Source organism: Peromyscus maniculatus, chromosome 5, assembly GCF_049852395.1.
Source record: "Peromyscus maniculatus bairdii isolate BWxNUB_F1_BW_parent chromosome 5, HU_Pman_BW_mat_3.1, whole genome shotgun sequence".
NCBI classification, from domain to species: Eukaryota; Metazoa; Chordata; class Mammalia; order Rodentia; family Cricetidae; genus Peromyscus; species Peromyscus maniculatus.
Genome location: NC_134856.1, coordinates 119,175,163 through 119,195,949, shown reverse-complemented (window position 1 = coordinate 119,195,949; position 20,787 = coordinate 119,175,163). Strand labels below are relative to the sequence as shown.

At 43.9% G+C, this 20,787-nt stretch overlaps 1 protein-coding gene and 1 long non-coding RNA gene across 2 annotated transcripts in view; one reads left to right on the top strand and one right to left on the bottom strand.

Moving 5' to 3' along the window:
* Bmp6 (bone morphogenetic protein 6) overlaps positions 1–20,787 on the bottom strand; it is a 151,395-nt gene that overhangs the window by 105,972 nt on the left and 24,636 nt on the right. The gene's annotated exons all lie outside the window — the stretch shown is intronic.
* LOC121829590 (uncharacterized) overlaps positions 1–20,787 on the top strand; it is a 66,688-nt gene that overhangs the window by 44,940 nt on the left and 961 nt on the right. Inside the window, exon 2 of the long non-coding RNA XR_013051582.1 lies at positions 19,308–19,427. This is a non-coding gene — a long non-coding RNA (uncharacterized LOC121829590). The remainder of the gene's footprint in view (positions 1–19,307; positions 19,428–20,787) is intronic.

The following is a 20,787-nucleotide window of genomic DNA, read 5'->3' as shown; positions in this document are numbered from 1 at the left end:
GAGAGGTAGAAGAAGAGAGAGAAAACGGAGGAGTGTGTACACTATGGAGAGAGACAGAACTGGAGATGGAATGGCGGTGATGTGTGAGAGAGGGCTGGGCTTGACATGCTGTCACTGTCCAAGTCAGCAGGAGGGTGCACAATGGCTTGGAGCTTATGCAGATGCAGACTCAGCCGCCCCCCCCCCAAAAAAAAAACTTCCACTGGGCCAGGGGATCCTCCTGGCTCTGAGCAACAATGGAAACCCGAGATGAAGAAAGAAAGGTTCACTTTCTGGATTAGACCTCTCGAAGGACCACTGTGGTCCATGAAGCCATAGGAGGCCATGTTGGCGACTGTGGTCCATGCTGCTGGAAACTTAAAATCCACGTGGATGTAAGCAGTTGGTGCCACTGTGTGATGCCTTGGTGATGTCCTCAGGCTTTGCTGCCTGGGGGGGTGGGAGAGTCCTGATAATGTCCGTGGGCTAGAGAGAGCTAATCTCGACCCTCATGGGAGAGCAGGCCTTGCCCCTCACTGGCAGCCACAAGGCTCTCCTCAGTTGATAGTTTCTGGTGGATACAGGCAAAGAAAGACTCATCCTCCGGAGTGGGGGAGCTGGCCACTAGGGATTTGACCATATTCCAGTGAATATATGGACAACACAAAATGAACTTGCTTTCTTTTGGGGGGGGGTTACAGAGGAGGGAGTGAACACTGGAAGACTAGGAGGGGAGTAAGATTGGAGTGCACCATATGAGATTGCAAAATAATCAGTTAAAAGTAAAAAAGAACTGCAAATTACAACTCACAGCTGACATCAATAACTCTTTCAAATATGTCTTTTTCCTTGACATTCTAAAACTCCTGTGGAAACCACCATACATGTTTTTCCATGCTTGTGGGAATCTACGGTCAGGCCTCACAACTTTTAAATTTAAAAACTACAAAATGCAGAAAACACTGCCCCACAAAAGGTTAGGCACTCTACCCTTAACACATCTGATGTAAAATCCAGTGGCTCTGAACGCTGCTGCACACAGAGGCTCACCTAGGAGTCCCTTAAAGAGGCCTAGCTCCTATACCCAAACACGGAAATTGAAGGGTTGCAAACTGCATGACTCTTTTTAAAGACACCCCCGCCCCCCTCCAAAGTGGTTCTAATGTCCAACAGAATCCAGAACTACTGACTTAAACAACTTTCAGGATGCCTATCTGATGGGCCATAAGCATGCTGGCCAGTGCGGACCCCTAGGTCCTTCCTCACTAGCCAGCCCATACCCTTTGCTCTTAGGTTCTGTCCTTAATTCGGTAGTTACTTGGGACTTTTGACTCGTTTGATCTGGATTCTGTTTTACTGAACTATTTTGTACTAACTATCACATACTTGACAACTTTTGGGTTAGGGTGTGTGGAAAGAAGCATGGGTAGACTTCTTTACATCAGAAGTCTGTTCCCCGCCCCCCAACTCCCCAGCACTGTTTTATCTACTCCACAAAGGGAAGCTGCTGTACACTGTTACTGACTGCAGTATACTCGTTTGGACCCTGGGGAACACAGCAATGAGACTTCCATCTCTGACTCCAGGGTTTGTGTAATTCACAATACGGTAGAAAAGGACACAAATAACCACGGTATTTCACAGACCACAAGGAAAGTAAAAATAAAGTGTAGAGGGAGTTCAAAGGGAGGGAAGAATTCTTTCCACCCCTCAAACTACTAAGTCAAGGATATGCCAGACACTCCAGCTGAGGGAGTGAAATAACCAAGAAAGACGCCCATGGGTCCCCAGACAGTGACCTGGTGAAGTGACAAGGTGATGTCAGACAGGCTGAGGTAACTCATTTCCAGAGGAACCGCTACAGTCAACAAGAGAAGGACAAAATGGAATGTGGCACACACGTGTTGAGGAAGCAGAGGCCACCTCCAGGCTGGGGACCTGCCTATGCTCAGAAGCAGGCATCACAGTAACAGAACCCAGGGCCCCCAGGCCCAACTAGGCAAGGAGCAAAACCCAAGTGACATTGGTAATTTTAACTCTGGTTCCAAGTTCAGTGTGTGACACTCTGGTAGGCACACCATCCTAATAAGCTAGAAACTGTACAAACCAAAAAAAAAAAAAAAAAAAAAAAAAAAAACCAACCACTCTGCTCAGATTCCCAGGGAATGGGCACATGGGACACACTGCTGCTCAGTGGGGACACCAACAGCTGGATGTGGAAGAGAACAACTTACCAGAGCAGAAGAGGCCAATAGAAAATGTCAGAGGACGTAGCACCAGGTCTGGGAAACTGGTGGATTGCTGGCGGCTCCCTGTAGACAAGTCTAGGAGATAAAGGAATTAGGGAGGCCAGCCACGGTGGTGGCACTTTTACCAGCGTTGCCTCCAGGGGACGAAGGGGTCCTCACAGCGAGTAAGAGAACAGACTTTCCTTCTGCCTCCAACCAGGTGCAGGAAAAGGAGCCATTTTGACAAGCACAAGCACTGCTGTGATATAAGGATGCCCAAGGAGCTACTCCAGCAGAGTCAATGGTTTCATCTGGGCCTCATCAACCTGGAGGAAGCCAAGCATCCAATTCTAGCTCCTTCCAGCCTCCTGCCACACCTAAGAGGAGGAAAGAAGATGAGAGACCCTTGTGAGGGTCCCAGCATCCCTAAAGACTAAAACCTACCACGGACTTCAGAATGTCTCCCGTGCCCCAACACCTGCCCACCCCATCACCACGGCTTCTTTGAGCAGCAGAAGTCACTGACATCGATGGATAGGAATCCAGCTTGACAGAAAGTACAAGGCATACTAAAAGACAAGAAAGTTCCAAAGCATCAAGACAGACTCAGGTGGAGCCTTTAAAGAAGCCATAGTGATCACATCCGGAAATTGAAATAACTACAGCTAAGTGCCAGGGGCAAGAGATTTGCCAGCTACTTCCTGAATAAGGATTGTCTTTGGCCTGAATGAGCTGACTGTATTAGGTTTTCACCTAGCATAATAAATACAGAAAAAGACAGCTTTGTATCTGGGAGGGAAAATAGCTGGGAACTGAGTTTCCTTGGCATCCACCCCCACACCTACTGGACCCAAACCTCCAGGGTGGGGCTTAGTAATCTACAGTTTGCAAAGTACCAGGTTCTCTGATGATCAAGCAGTTTGGGAAAACTGCTCTGTGCCAAAGGAAGCTAAAAAAAAAAAAAAAAAAAAAAAAAATAGAGACACGCTCCCTACCTCCCTGAGCAGAACGAACGACCAACTTGAAATGTTTTTGCTACTCTCTACAATAAGCACTAGAAGCGCTGAAGTATCTTCAAAATATTATGATGTTCCAAACCTGTTGGTTCATGTACTGAAGTATTTTTTTTTAATTATCTGAATGTTTCTGCCATGGCTGGAATGTCTCCTCCAAAACTCATGTTAAAATTTAATCACCAATCTAAAAGTATTAAGAAGTGGGGCCATTAAAGGAGATTAGGTCATGGGGGCTTTGCCTAAAGGAATGAGTTGGGTTGATGCCTGCACACACACACACACACACACACACACACACACACCATACTCCATATGCTCATATTACAGATACGTACTACCATGCCCAGCCTTCTTGGATTTTTTAAAAAACCATTTATGAAATAGAGTAGCAAACTGACCTAGAAGACAGAGGTAATAGCTAGAATGTCCTTACCTATGGCCATGAAGTTGTGGAGGATGTACCTTCAAATTACACATTAAATTTATTTTATCAATCAGGTAATCTTCAGTAATATCAGCCTATGATTACATACCTTCTAATTAATGATTTCAAAAAATACACTTTATGGGCCAGGCAGTGGTGGAGCATGCCTTTCATCCCAGCACTTGAGAGGCAGAGCCAGGCAGACCTCTGTGAGTTTGAGGCCAGCCTGGTTGACAGAGCAAGATCCAGGACACATACCAAAACTACACAGAGAAACCCTGTCTTGAAAAAACAAAAAAACCATTTTATTTAACTTATCATTAAGGATTGTTTGAAAAAAAAAAAACTCAGAAAACCTACAGACCTGTTTCAAAAGACTCCACAGGGTTTTCCTACAATTTGCTAAAGCGCAAACACAGAAAGAGCCTCCCATTCAAAAGTGGTGAGAACCAGAGAAACATCAAGTCTACTGTAACAGGCAGAATCATACAACCTTCCCTCCTCCAATGAAGATGCTCTCATCCTAATTCCTGGAACCTGTGAACAGGTTACCTAGAAGAACCAGAGAGAATTCACACTGGCCCCATTAAGTGAAGGACAAAGTAGAGAGCTGCCTAAATTACATAATAAACCTAGTTAACACAAGATTCTTACAAAAGGAAGAAAAAAAAAGAGTCTGCAGAGGGAACTTGATGGCCACAGCAGAATGGAAAGAGACAGGGAGGTTAGAAAATGCTCAGCTTTTCTCTTCTAGTAATGGGGATTGAACTGTGGGCCTCATGTATGAAGTGCTCTGCCCATTAGTTACAGCCCCAGTTCCCAACTGCAAGGTTTGGACATAAAGAAAGCACCATGAACTATCAACCAAAGGACACAAGTGGCTTCTAGAAGCTGGAAAAATAATACATGAGATGTGGATTCTTTCCCAGAGCTTCCAGAAGGAATAGAACCTGCCGCAGCTTTGACCTTATAGTAAGACTGATGAACTCTCATCTACTGAACTGAAGAATACATCTGAATATCTTACCACGAAGTCTCTGGTCATTTGTCCCAACTGCTACCCACCAGTGTGTGCTAAAAGCGAGTCAAGCTGAGGAGGTAACAGAGAAACCTGAGAGTCGGGGAGCTTCCTTCGCAGATGCTGTAGGCACAGACGTGCTAAGAAACGCTGTTGGCTGGTGTGTGACCCTCTGTGACTCTATTAGTCCAGGTAATTTAACTGAACCAAGCCAGGAGTGGCCAGGTTCTGCAACTGTGAGGATGACTATTGGTGTTAACGCTGTATTGTTACATTGTTCTCCCGGCATTCCTGAGGTTTAGGAGGCCAGATGCCTGAAGCACACACCCATACTCCTAGCCCCTCAGGAGGCCGAGGATAAATGACTACTGGACTAAGAGACAAAGAGCAGACTGGCAACACAGCACAACCCTGACCCCATAAGGAAGGGGATGGAAATTTCGATGATTATGCACAAGGCCCTGCTTCTGTCCCTAGTCTTGCAATAACCGTCACAATAGCATCGTCACCATCATCATCTTGAGGCAGCAGGTGATGAGAATGATCAGATTCCCTGTCTGAGAAACCTGAACTTTCTGAGAATGACCCCACAACCTTGAGCTCATTAGCATCCTTTAGGGCAGTCAACTATTTTAACCAACGGCAGGTGGAGAGGGGATAAACTAATGATCGGGACAATTTAAGCCTGCAAGTCTCAAGAGTGATGCACGCCGGAGCAGTGTGCATATTTATGGAGTACAATGTAATGTTTCAATACATTATACAATACAAGGCATAATGACCACATCAGGCTAAGTAGTGTTTCCATCACCTATCACTTCTGTAGGTTTGGGGCCTTCACTGAAAATGATATCACAAGGGAGAAACAGTGAGGAAGATAAGAAGGAATGAAACAAAACTCGTTTATCACAAGCTTTGAAATACTGAGAATAGATATGGCCATGGAGTCAGCTAACTACCTGTATTTGCTAAGTACTTCATAGATGTCTATTAAATAAAGGAAGGCACAAATGGAAGCCTCCAGCCATCAGATGCCAAGGTCACAGGCTGTCCATGCACAAAGTCACCTAGTACAGTCCTTGTATGTTATCAAGATCATGCCATCAAATTTACATATAGCATACCATGTAGTATGTTTTAGCTTCAGAGAAAGAAAGGAAGCAGGAGATACAAGACTTAGTCTCAGCAGGAATTGACATGGCGCACAGGCTGCTTGGTCCATGATTTTCCCATGTTCTTACTTAAAAGTACAGATTATTTTTAAATGAGAGTAAGTAAAAGAGAGAAAAGTTCTCCCATCACCACCAGGAAAGGCAGCTGCGGTCTTGTGTATGGGGGAGAAAAAAAGGTTTAAAATGAAGAAGGCAGATGTAATTTGAGACTCCGTTTCCCCCAAAGCCTTTCCACACTCATCCTTCTTGACCCCTCCATCTGCCTCAGCTGGACACACAGAACTGGCCCTGCTCACACCCAGCTTGCGCTGGAAGACAGAGAAGACACATGGACACAGCCTGTTGAGCCTTGCCTGTGCCTCCAAAGTCTTGGAGAACACTCTCCTGCTGCGAGCTCCCTGGCAGGGCATGGCTGTTTTTCACCATTTCTGAAGACCGGCCTTCACTCAACAGCTGTGTTTGTTTACAGGCCTAGAAATGAGCACAAGACACGTTGGCTTGATCCAGCAGAGTTTCTCTTTTGGCATTTCCCCCTCTAGACTACACAATATATTGCTCTATGTAGCCCAGTTATAACTTGCCATCAATGGGAGCCAAGAGGGTAGATAGACAGAAGGCTGCCATGTCCAGGGATCTGGTATTATTTACTTTAAATGCTGTAGACAAACAGACTTTTTTTTTCCTTTCAGCAGGGCCAAAGGCCACACCTACAGACCCGCAGTCACCATCAGCACCTGACCTTTGTTTACCTTTGATGGCACGTTCACTTCTCACACACAGGGGACAGCCTAGTAGTCACCCTGTGAACTTCCCCAGAGTGAACATGGATGTCAGTGACTGCAAACCACACTTCTATAACCCACACATGATCCCAGGAGGCAAATAGCTTTGTGCACAAAACTAACCATGGTCTATCTTTTAAAGTGTCACCAGGATGAGGTAAAAGGCAAGGACATGAAAGAAAATGGGGCTGCTTCCTAGAGTCTCTTCTATTTGGAAAAACACTTGTATTTTCTTTTGGTTTGGGAGTCTCTGATTCCCCCCATGGATGCCTCCCCCCCCCCCGTGCTTTAAAATAAAAACAATAAGATGAGTATTATTCTTTATAAAAATAAAAGGCTTAACTTTGGTTGTTTTTTTTAAAAGCAATACTAAGTCCTCTTCTTGTAAAGTAAAGGCATATCTTGTGTTTTTCGAGAACTCCTTTTTGTTTTCTCTCCCCCTGGAAGCTGACCACGAACACCAGAGAAGGAACACACACACACACACACACACTGGACAACTTTCTCCACGTTCAAAGCTCACTTTGGAGATGCATCCTTTGCACTGCAACACACACTCTTCTGAAAACACACCTGTGCATCCAGGGCTCACAGACTTCTCTGTGTCTCTGCCAAGCAGAGTGTGGGGATGTGCAAAGTCATCACAGTTTAGGGCTCAGGCAGAACATGGGGCCTAAACTGCACAGCCACAGTGAGAAGGTTGTGTAGAAGGCTCTCAGGATGCCTTGAGTTCAAAGTGCAGCTCAGCTGCATGGACGTCTGTGTCACACCTGGCTGCTTCGCCGAGCCAACTATCAAGATCCAGCCAGCATCCTATTGCCTAATCCCCTTAAAAGAGAAATGTGACTACATGGATGTGCAACCCATGTGTTGACAGGGCAAATTACATGTTGATCGTGCCTTATCCAAAATGTTCAGTACCAGAAATATTTCCAGGATTGGATTTTCCCCAATTCTGCTACATTTGCATATATATATGAAATATCCCGTGAATATGACCTAGCTCCTAAACATGAAACTCATCGATGCTTCCTGTACACTTGATGCATGTGGCTGAAGGTATTGTTACACAGTGTTTTCAGTGTGTCTTTGCTCTGACCCTGCCTTTCACAGCAGGCCAGGTACGGAATTTTCCACTTGTGTATCCATGTCAATGTTCAAAACATTTTGGATTTTGGAAGAATTTGGGTTTCTGATTTTCAGATTAGGGATGCTCAACCTGTAGAGCCACTGGAAAAATACTTAAAACCTGTAGACAGACACACTGGGACAGGCACACTGTCGCATCTCGTAACTAAACCAGATCTGAGCACAGATGCCTCCATGCCCAGAGCCAGAACGGAGGTCAGGAAGCTATGAAATAAGGCTGAGGTTCACATTTCTACAGACTTTATTAACTATTTTACTAGACTAGCATTTAGAACACAATGATGCCGTTCATTTTTCTTTTGTATTTCTTATCACCCCCAATATGCTATAAAACTCTAGGAGGGCAACGTTTACTGCAGAAAAGTTCAGTTCTGCCACACTGTGTCTTAGCAATAGTAGGTGTGAGACAATTCATCATTGAGGCAAAGGGAGTCCCCGGCTGGGCCTGGATGTTTCCTTGGAAAAATAGCATCAACCACATGGAGTCTCATCTTAAGAAAAGAGCAACCTTTTCCTTGTGAGACACACAAGCAAGACACAGGCCTTGCCCTCAAGAGAGTTAGACAAATGAAAAGCAAACAAGTAAGAATTGAAGGATTAAGGAGGCGGGGTGGAAAAAGAATGCTGAGAAGACTTGGAGAAACAGGAAAGTTGGGGTCTACTGGGAAGATATCAAGAATGAAGTAGCTCCCATTTGAGGTTGAAGGCTGGCCCTGAGCCATCGTAAAAACACACCCAAGACAGTGAGAGACAGCCGCCCACAGCAGTGTGCTCGACTTACTCCTTCAGTGTCTCTTTGAGAACTAGTGACTCTGAAACAGTGAGGATGACCAGGCCTATATCTGCAGCTCCCTAGCTATACTGCAAGATTTCCGTGCTGTGGGCTGATGACAATGAGGCTATTACAAGATGTCACAAGCCCTTCTCAACTTAAAGAGATGCACTTAGAATGCTATGCGAAGATAATAAACTGTGTTCTTTCTATCCACTGCCAATGATATTATAGTGGAACACTTGACTGGAAACTTACTATCATGACCAGCCAAGAGCTGAAGGTCAGAATGTTTTGATTGTCAAACAGGTTGTACATGATGCAAAACCATGACTTCAGAAGTGATTTCACAAACATTTGGGTAACAGTACTCTGACTCATAAACTCCAACACAGTCTAATGAAACAGCTGTGCATATAAGTAACCCAAAGATAGTCCTGGAGACGTGTTACATAGAGAAGTACGAAATGAGAGGACACAGTTTGAGCCTTGGAGAGGTTATTGTCTCACACCATAGCTTTGTGTTCAATAGAAGGCAAGGGCAAATCCACTTTTCAAACAAGATGTGCCACAGCTGTTCAGAATGGGCAGGGAGGAGGTTAATCCTGGGGAAACTAACATATGGAGGCTTCTATTTTACCAAGTTAACGGCCAACATTCTACCCACTGCAGCACTGGACAAAGGAAATGCACTTGGGAGGCCCCACAAGACAGCAGTACTTATTTCAGAGAACTCTGTGGTGTGTGTGTGTGTGTGTGTGTGTGTGTGTGTGTGTGTGTGTGTGTGTATGTTCATAGATTCGTGTATGAGTGTATGTCTTCCCTGATTATTCCCTAACTTACTGTTTGAGAGACAGGGTCTCTCACAAACATAGAACTCATTAGTTGGCTAGAATGTTTGGCCACCAAGGCCAAGAGATCCTCCTGCCTGCCTTCCCAGCACTGCGATTCCAGGTATTCACTGCCATGCCCAGCTTCATACAATGAACACTGGAAGTCTGAACCCAGGTCTTCATGTTTGTGTGAGCACTTTACTGACTGGTATCTCTCTGGCCTGTTCAGAGAACTTTTGAAACACCCAAGGCCTTGATTTTGATTTTGATTTTATCTAGCAGATCCTCGTTTTTACATGTGAAGTCACATAGTCCAGGACAGGGAAGCAACTTGCCCAAAGTCACCCAGCACAAAAGTCAAGGTAGAAAAGTGTCTTCCTCACTCTGACATCTCTTTCCACCCATGTGCAGACTGACAAGGACATTCCAGAAACGGGGCAAAAGAAGTTATAATTCTGCATTTTGTTTCAGTTCTGTGAATTTATCATACTAGAAATTTTGAAGGTTTCATTTTTTAAAAGAACTAATTGAAAGCTGAGAGAGGTGGTGCAAATCTAAAATCCCAGTAGTCCAGAAGTAGCTGAGACAGGAGGAATGCCCCAAGTCCAAGGCCAGCCTGGGCTACACAGGGAATACCAGGCTAGCCAAGGCCACATTAAAACAAAACAAAACAAAACAAAAACAAAAACAAAAAACCAAGAAATTATTTTGTCTTTAAATTTTACTTATTTCTTAAAAGCAACCACAAAGGATATTTTATTTTACTCAGGCTTTTGACTTATTTGTTTTGCATTTTAGATTTTAGATTTTTTGAAACCATTTTATTATGTAGCTCATGATTGCCTGAAACTTTCAATGTCGTATAGGCTGGCCTCAAATTTGAAAGCCTCCTGCCTCAGCTCCTCTAAATGCTGGGATTATAGATATACATAAGTTACTTGTACAGGTTACATGGGCCCAACATGAAAGTCTTTGAAATCTGATTGGAGGCAGGGATGGAAGCACGTGCCTACAGTGGCAGCTACTCAGGAGGCAGAAGCAAGAGGTTTCTTGGATCCCAGGAAGTTAGGTCCAGCCTCAGCAACATAGCAAGACCTTGTCTCTAAAATAAATTACAATGCTGAACTGAGGATGTAGGTCAATAGTAGAGTGCTTGTCTAACAATACTGAGCCACTGGTCTCAATCACCAGCACTACTACTACTACTACTACTAATAATAATAATAATAATAATAAAATAGAATAAGTGATCTATTTAGTCCTACATGTGTCCATTACTTGAAACTCAAAGTAGACACCAGGTGAGAATTCAAAGTTAGAAGGTTCTTGAAGAGTATGTGCTTGCTTCACTGACTAGGCAACTGGGATCCAGAAATGTCACATGACTCCAAGATCACCAGTTTGTTAATGGCAAAACCAGGACTAACTGGCATGCTTGGGATTTCAGTATGCTATGTGGTAGGTGAGTGGGAAGACACGCGTTCCAGCTGTCCACAGCATCTGGTGCACGTTTTCACCCACCTTCACAGCTCTCCTCTACAGACAGGCATTCAAGGAAGGCGCAGTTCTGTCTTCCCAGGGACACGGAGCTCCTGATGTAACTTGGTGCAATCACAACTGTCAAGCACACTTACATGAAGTGTGGTCCTTACAGGACTTAAAACTGCAAGGACTACCCACTGGGCCATTGAACTTCAAGTCTTCAGAACAGCACCCAGAAAGACATGCAAGGCAAGATTTCCTTAATTCACTTAGCCATTCAGAAGAGAATTCTGAGGGTGCAATTCCAGCACTGTGGCAGACATGACAGGTACAAACAGGAGCAAGAAGGTCCCTGGCCTTAGGAGCTCTCGGGGTGTGGGAAAGCCAGTGCAGAACATGGAGCATTCATGTTGGTCTTCCATGGGCACTTCAGTTCCACTCTGGCCACGCAGCCTCCCCTTAACCACAAATGCATCTGTGTATGAGGTGAGCATATAAAGGAGAGGACCCTTACTCACCCCACATTTACATGAGCCCACGAAAAGAGGGTGGAGGGGGGTGATGGAGTTTGTGGCCATGTCCCAGAAAGACAGGATGGCCGAGTAGCAAGGGCTAGCCTGATGCTAGGCATGCTCTCTAGGTATCATGCTTGGCTAAGAGACCCCTGTAACTGGCCTCTCTAAAGCACTGTTAAGCCTGGCCCTTCAGCCACCACCGCCACAGCTACATGAGAGAAGTTAAACTCAACACAAAAGATGCCACACCACAAGGTACTGCAGAGAAGAGAGCAGAGCAGATCCATTCATCTTGTTTTAAACAGTCTTGGTTGCAAATCCTCGCTGTCAGTATGTGATTTTCTAAAAACCTGACTTAGTAAAGTCCTGCAAGGACCTAATAGAAGCCTGGATAAATGTCTTTGGTTTTATTGCTGTTGTTTTCTGTTTGATCGGTTGGTTCTTCAATACAGTGTTTCTCTGTGTAATCCTGGCTGTCCTGGAACTTGCTCTGGAGACCAGGCTGGCCTTGAACTCACAGAGACACACCTGCCTCTACCTCACAAGTGCTGAGATTAAAGGTGTGCGCCACCACACCTGACTGAAGGTCTTTGGTCTTTAAGAAAGTGCCTGGTGTTGAGTATTGAGCCCAAATTCACTGAACCTATTCCTGGTACTGCTATTTTAGCCTTGAGGGAGGATCTTTATTTCTTCACACAGTTCTGCCCACAGAACTGGCATGTTGCTTATCAAAGTGTGGTGGCTGCTCAACCTGAACTCACAAGCTCAGTGACTCCACGAAGATGCTAGACCACTGGGGCTGGGGTGTGGCTCAAGAGTGGGAGGCCTGGGCTCCATCCCAGCACCAGATAAAAAGGAAGGGGGTGGGGAGAAATAAAGGACGGGCATATTCTGGATCTTGTGCAGATGATGACAGGCTGAGCTGTAGCTAAATAAAAAATGAAACACATCTATCTGCCTAATTCTCTTCCCGGGCCATGGTGCCCTTCTCCACCAGCAGGAGTACAATTTGCCATGATTCATTATTCTAAAACTGTGATCTAGAAAAAGGAGTCACAGCTGGGGAGAGCATCACAAAGAAAACCTGTGCAGATCATCTAAGGCAGGATTCTAACATACGTGAACTTTTGACATTAGCAGGGTAAGGAGGTGACCAGCAGTTATGACTAAGGGCCATGGAGAGAAGAGAGAGGAATGCTAGATGCGATATCCACCCTGCTCTGCAGTACAGGGATATCTAGGGGCCTACAAGAATCAGACATTCCTGCTGTGGGGAGATGAAACCTACGATACATTGTGTAACATAGAAAACACCAATAGATTACTGGGCAGGGCACAGGGACACAGGAGGAGAGAGCTAGGGATGAAGCAAGCCACATATCTGACATTAGCCTTGTTTCAGGATAAGGAATTTCCTTATCAAGGGATCAAATGAAGGCTGGGACTCACAGGCACCCCATGTCCTGGGTTGACTAGTGTCCTTCCATGATTAATGTCCTTTTCAGAACCGTTGAGTGTGGCATGATTTGAAAACAGGGTCTTCCTCGATATAACCAAAGTTAAGGTGAGGCCATAGTAGAATAGAGTGGCCCCTTATTCCAATATGATAAAGATCCTTTTATGAAAAAAGACACAGAAATGGGCCCAGGGAAGGCAATGACAAGAGAGGTGGAGACTGAAGTGATACTCCTACAAACCACAAATGCCAAGGATTGACAGTCACGCGGGAGGTGAGGAGACGTAGTTCTGTCTTCCCAGGGACACTTCCCATATATTCTGCACCTCTAACTACGATCCTTCATAACACAGATGCTGAGGCTCCACAGAGCATGCTCGTTCATACAGCCTGCTTGGTAAATACACTTCAACTAGGAACCACTATTTTCTTTTTCTTACTTCCTCCTGCGTCCTATCCTTTCCATCTCTGAAAGCCCCTGGACACCCCTGTACTTCAGAGCAGAGTGGCTATCACACCTAGCATTCCTCTCTCTTCTCTTTATGGTCCTTATTCACTTTCAGAGAGACGGGAATCACCAGGGACCAATGGGTCAATTAAATAGCAGGTGTCTGACTGAGGTCTGGACTAGCTTTAATAACTGTTACTTAAAATACTCTGAATGCTCTTTGAAATCTAAAACTACTCTGGACTCAAACCAGAAAGATTTTTAAGGTCAGTAGTACTCTTACCATAGGTAATGGGAAATGGTGCGGATTCCGTGCAGCATCAATGCTGACTCTTGGTTGACCCAGTGTCTTGGTCTCTTGAGATAGATGGAGCCATTTACATACCCAGAGGATAACTCTGGCAATCTTTTGGCCCTCCAGAAGGTGTCAGTCGGTAAAGAAGAAAGTACGAAGTGGGACGGTGGAAAGAATACATGTGCTGCGTTCCATGCAGTGACTCTATGTACTGAGTCTACATCCAAATCACCGCCACAGCCCTGCAAGGATGGCTGTATGCAGGCAGAACCATATCCACCCCTGCCTTTGTTCACTGGCACCTTCCTCTACTCCACAGTGCCAACTCAAACATAAGGTTCATCCATCAGTACCCCAAGCACTTTCTTCAAGCTATAGATTCCTTACATTAAAAACTAAATAGCATCTCAATTATTCTCTTAAAAAGAATAAACAAGGCGGGTGGTGGCGGTGCACGCCTTTAATCCCAGCACTCAGGAGGCAAAGGCAGGCGGATCTCTGTGAGTTCAAGGCCAGCCTGGTCTACAGAGCTAGTCCAGGACAGGCTCCAAAGCTACAGAGAAACCCTGTCTCGAAAAACAAAACAAAACAAGGCTGCTATACTGTAGGAGGCTAGCTGTCAAGGCAACTCCATGGGTAAAGGTGCCTGATGTCAAGTCTGACAGCTTGAGATCAATCCCCAGGATCCATATGGTGGAAAGAATAAATCAGCTCCTGCAAGTCATCCTCCAACCTCCCCATGCACTGTGACACACATGCACACAAACATAGACATATAAACACATATAATATAAATAAAAGTAATCAAAAAGCAAATTGAATTCCATAATGAAAACACACATATTTAGGACATCAGATAATTCTAGTTACAAAATTCGTCTATTGGGATTTGCTATGGGTTGAACGTGGCTGGACCCAGTAAAATGCTTCCTGAGCCTCAATTGCCCACTGTAATGGCACCCAAGGTGGAGGGCCTTTGAAAGATCTTTGCAGGCCCTGTACCTCACCAGGGCAGTACAATAGAGCCAACACTGTTGGCGCAGGTGTGGGTGAACCAGCCCTGAAATTGTGACCATGGGAAAACTGTCCCCATTTCCCATCTGGTGGACCAACCCTACAGATGCCCAGGCCCAGACCCAGGGTTATGACTTGGCCTGCTACAGCATCCATCCCATCCACGATCTGCTGGAGCACATGAAGGGACCTGACCCGCAGACCCAAAGCTGCAGGATCTCCACAACACAGGGCAGCAGCAGGATGTCTAGGAATCGAGTCCTAGTGGGACCACAGCATCAACCGTGTAGTGAAAACCAGGGGCCTCGACCCAGACCAATGACTCTTTGCAATGAACACTTACTTGCAAGTAGAGATGTATGGACAAAGGAGTATACGGCATGATTTGTTGGGTTGCACTGCAACTTCCATGATGAGATTTTTTATTTTTTTCCCTACTTTTGTGTTTTTCATTTTATTTTTCTTTCTTTTTCCTCTTGAATTTTGTTTTGTTTAGGGGGCATGCAGAGGCAGAGAGGGGATGCAAAGGGATGGGAATGAATGGGATCAAGATACATGATATGAAAGACACATAGACTAAATTTAAAAAAAAAAAAAAGGTCTTTGGAGGCCCAAAGAATCCACCCCCATGAATGGACAAAGGTTCTTCTTCAGAATCAGGATTGGTAATCTTAAGATTGGGTTAGGCATGCAAATCAAACATTTATTGACAACAAATCACAAAAAAAAAATTTTTTAAATAAATCTTTAGTATGCATATACCTCATCATTTACTGAGGACAAAAGCAAGTTGCACACAAATGAGGTGGGTTTTATTTTCACATAAAGAACTAAATCTTGTGTAGGGAGGTGGGGGGAGATGAAGGGGGAAGAAGTCTACTAAAACATACTTTGTTTGAAAATGCCAAAACAATATCTAATACTTTGTATGCTATTTTAAAATTTTAAAAATGTAAGCAAACAAAGAACTATTGGCAGCATGTTTGATACCGCAGGACACAGAGCATTTTTGTTTGTCAAAATGTATCAATATTTTGATTTTATAATTATATTTTGATTACATATGAGAATGCCACTTGACATAAACCCATAGTACAAAGTGGTAGAAACATGTTTAGGGCCATTTCATAAACTGTTGGGAATCCTTCTTAATCCCTGGCCAAAATTAATTTCACTTTTTTTAAAAAGTGAAACTCAAGTCAGCAACTCAGACAGCAATTTTTAAAAATCACATTCTAAGACAATATGACTAAAAAAATATACTAACTTGATACTTACATGCTGAGGACTGATGGGAGAAAAATAGATTAAGTCTTTGTTTCATATCATTAAATCCTTATGTTTCTGTAAGACCAGAAACACATATGCACAACATGTATGCAACAACAGTAGTCAAGAACATGAGCTAATATGTTTCCAGCAGCTTCTCTGATGTTGACGGCCCGTGCAGTATACCACTGGACGTGCTGTGTGTTCAGAACCAAGGCTACCCAGGAGTCATGCCGTGCCACGTGGGCAGACACTGCCAGGAGCTCAGTTTCACTCCACATTCGGTTTAAAATTAAATTGTTGGTTGCTGTACCTTCAGAAACCTTCAATCTCTGTCAAAATGTTTGCGATTCCCACGTTGAGTTACTCAACCCCACCCTGGGTCACAGCCCTCCGTGTCAGAAGTTGATCAAAGATCAAGAAGTTTTAGAAGGGTGAAGAGTTACTCAACTGAGCAGACTTTACGTTAGACTTTACGTAGCTGGGAGTGTCTAAGCTACTGTCATATGAGGCTACCACCCTAAGACCTGAGGTGAGGTCAATCAAAGCCTTGGCTTCACTGCGCCGCTATCAGTTGCTCAGGGGTCCACATGAGCCTTCTTGAAAAGCAGTCTCGCTTAGATAATCAAGAACAACATCTTACACTGTACCTTTATAAAGGCGAAAAGAGAACTCGCATCTTCCAAAGAAGAAGCCTGGGTACCTTCTGGAGGCCTGCTCATCAGTAACTGGTCACTGAAGTTAACGCTGCTGGACAGAAGCCATGTCCAATTATGTGACCATTAAAGCTTTCAGCATGCCACAATTGCTCCACAGAGATCTATAAATGTGATTTAATAATGTATCTATGCAATCCAGAGGGCCAGATCCTTCTAGTCTTCCCACAGATGGAGAGACAAAGAACATATACATCAACCCATATACATACTCTGAAATATCTGCCATTCTGCTCATATCTTTTAAAACAAAAGTACTATTTTCTAGAAGTAAGAGATAAGGAATGCTTAAGTTGTCAAAGGTTCATTTCTTAAGAGGGTTTTTTTTTTTTTTTGGAAGTTTCCAATTAAAATGTTCACCATGTCTACTACTTTTTAGTTAGGGAGCCCCGTGAGGCTGATCTGAGCTCTGTGTCTTGGCCAGAGGAATGGACTTCGCAGTTCTCAAGCCAATTTCTTCTTTGACCAACTTGGCAGCGTGATTGGCTGAGGCTGCAGGTAGTCCAGCAAGTACTCTGAGTGAGATGTTCATTTTTATGGTGCTGGCTTCCACCTAAGCATCAGCAGGAGGGAGGCCATGCCACTTGGTCAAGTCTGCCTTTCAGCTACATCAAAGGCCGGAGCTTAATGTGGCTGAGAAGGGAGTAATCCGGCAACAGTCGCAGCCTTGGACCGCAGCCAGCCAGAAGTAGGTTGCAAACGTCAGCCCTCCTCCAGACGTGGGTCAGCGGCATCCCATGTGGCTCCTCCACCCTCACAGCGAAGGCAGTCAGAAGAGAAGCAAGGTGGGGGCCGCTCAATCTCGGACCGCTCAGAACTGGGGCAGAGGCAGAGCTGAGGAAGGAGGTTACCTGACACTTCCCCTCCAAGTATTTGATGGCCATGGAAACCAGACTTGAAAAGAAACAGTAGCCAAGTTATTAAAAAAAAATTGCCATTTTTAATCTTTCAAATAAAGAATGTTCGCTTTGTATTTTTAAAATGGGGGGGGGGTGAAAAGTCAAAGAGGCTTTTGATTTAAAAAATAAAGAATTCATGTTCCAGAACCCACTGGAAAAAAAAAATCCCAAATATACCTAGTCAAGGCCACTATATTTTACAGTTCATTAAATTTTTAAAAAGGCAGGTAAAACACAAGCGAACTGTCCAAGAAAAATAAAAAAGTTATTGTTATAAAAGCTACTGTGGGAATCCCTAGCTGAATCACCGCATTGTATGACTTTAGAAACTCAAAAATGCAAAAAGCCCTCTCAGCTTTCAGTTTCAGAACCCCTCTGCTTCCTCATCCTGCCCTTATCATTTCCGAATTGATATATGTCCAAATATATTCCTGGACTGGTACTTGCTACAGTGCAGAGGTCCTGTGCCTCCGCATAGCAGCCCCTCCCCTCTAAACCACATGCTTCCAGGAGAATGTGGCCTCGAGATTTTAGCATCATGGGAACCCATACAGGTAGCTAGCACATAGGAGGTCCTCAATATTTCACTGGAACAGGGCATATTAAATATTTAAACTGATAGTGACCATTTGGATCTGGAATATTCTCCACGGGCCCATGTGTCAGAGACTTGGAAAGAAACAAAACATATCTATACAAGGAATACTAAAGTGACTCAGTGTTGCATTTACATGTTAGGTATATGTGTGTGTACACTTTAAATGTATATATATATAATATACCTTTCAACATATATATGTGTAACAAGAAAAGTCATGAATTTGAGAGGGGGACATGGGAGGTGTTGAGGAGGGAGAAGGAGGGTAGAAATTGTTTTTACATGTTAGACTGCACTCACATGTACAACACAGGATAACGTGTAAAAATGAGAACATGAAAGGCTAAATGTTAGGGGATGAGGGAGGATGGAGGGCGGGTAATGGACATGATTTATGAAAAAGACATAAAGAAGTGTGTTTCTAAGCCTAATTCTGTCACAGACTTTTCATTTTGAGTGGTGGATGAATGCATAAAAATGTATTTGAAGCCGAGCTTGGTAATACATGCCTTTAATCCCAGCACATGACAGGTAAGGATAGGAAGATCTCTGAGTTTGAGGCCAGCCTGGACTACATGGTGAATTCCAGGCCAGCCAAGGAGACACTGTCTCAAAACAAATATATTTGGCAGTGAAAGTGTAAATCCAATGAGAAACTCCACAGCTTCTGCTCCAAACACCTTCTCTACCCCTGCATAGACGTCCATGGAAATGTATAGAGTGTGGAGTTTTGTTATTTCAAATTTTTATGAAAGTTTATAAATTTAATAAAAAAAACTTAAATAACAACAACTAAAAAGTGAGTCTAGGGGAAGAAAGCTACATAGATGGGGAGTGCCCTTATAATGTGTATTGGGACCTGGGCCCTTTCCTCTCTTTTCAGCTTCCAGGCAGCCATGAGGTGAACACGCTGCCTCATTACACCCCAAAAGTTGGTAAAAAGCCAACTGACTAGAACGGGAACCCTGCAACTGTGAGCCAAATTTTTTATTATTATTATTATTATTATTATTGTGGTTATTATTATTCATTTATTTTAGACAGGGTTTTTTTGTGTAGCTCTGGCTGTCCTAGAACTTGTTCTGTAGACCAGGCTGGCTTCAAACTCAGAGATCCACCTGCTTCTGCCTCCCAAGTGCTGGGATTAAAGGCATGTACCACTACCGCCTGGCTTCCTCTTTTTATTTTATGAATGTTGGGAGTGTTGCAAACGATTGTGTTCTGTGGTTTTTTTTCCTCTAGAAAATGCAGAAAGACTATCATACAGTCACAGCAATGAGTAAAGAAATGAACGCAAACAGTCAGCAGATGTAGAAACAAGAATAAACAGGAAAGGAGGCAAGAAAATAAGAAATGGTTAAGGTGGGTATGCTAATTGTAGTTATTTATTTCTGTAATCAAATGCCCACAACAGAAGCTTAAGAGGAGGATTATTAAGGCTCATTTTGAGGGGGTAGAGTTTGCCATGGCAGGTAGGAATGCATGTGGGAGCATGAGGCAGCTGGTCACCTGCATCTGCATCCAGGAAGCAGGAAAAGGGAAGGCCAGCACCCGGCTCATTCTCCCCTTTTCCGGTTTTACTCAGTCTGGGACCCTAGCTCATGGGGCGGTGCTACCCACATTCAGGGTTGACTCTCCTCTCCCAGGGCATTAGGGAGACATAACTCTGGAAACACTCTCACAGACAGTGTAAAGTTGGGCCTCAGTGATGCCCTGAGCATGCCTTAATCTAGTTGACAAAATCAACCATCATGTAGGCAGATGCCTACCAGATGCTAAACAGAGTTCTTTAAACCCTGAACAACTATGTCATCCAGTGAGGGTCCCAATCTTCACAAGGAAAAACAAAAGCCAGTAAGGAAAAAAAAAAACTCCTGACTTTTCCAAACAATGACAGCTGAGCTTCCAGTTCCAAAAAGCCCAAGAATCCCATCACTGAGATCACCTACCTCATCCACACAGGAATTTTTTCCGGCTTGGTTTCGTGCAGGTTACCATAGCTGCTGTGAGTTCACAATACAGGGTAGATATGATCATATTTCATTGTATGTATGTTTGAAAGTGTAAAAATGAGAAAATTTCCCATATATCTCCACTAACAAAACAATTACCTCCTTTGTCCCTTGCATTCTAGATATGGTTGGATTATGTTTGTCATTTAATAAAGGCATTCCTGGTTCAGGTTGAGTATTTATACTCTGGAAACCCCATGTCCTCCCAGCTCTGTGTGTCTGTGTCTGTATGTGTGTGTAAGAGAGAGAGAGATGGAGGGGGGCATCGAATCCAGAGCCAAAGCATGCTAGAAAGTTCTCTGCTACTGAACTACACACCAAGATGGGGAATAGAAAACCTATAAGCAATAATGAGACTACAAGAGGGAAAGTGTATAAATCTACTCCCCCCACACAATCATTTCAAATACTACAACTGCATGTGGGGAGGCTGAGGCAGGGGGATTAGGAGCTTGAGGCCAGTCTGGCTATATACTAAGACCCTATCTTTAAAGAGAGAGAAATAAATAAAACATTGCATAAAATCATCTTTAGTGTGTATATATAGGTGTAATAGGAAACACTAATGAATTTTGTATTTAAATTTGGACATATCCCCAAAATTCTAAAATCCAAAGTACTTCTGGTCCCAAGTGTCTTGGACAAGGGATACTCAATAGTATTTAGAGGTTTTCCTTTTTGTTTGTTTGTTTTTCATCCTTACTAAGATT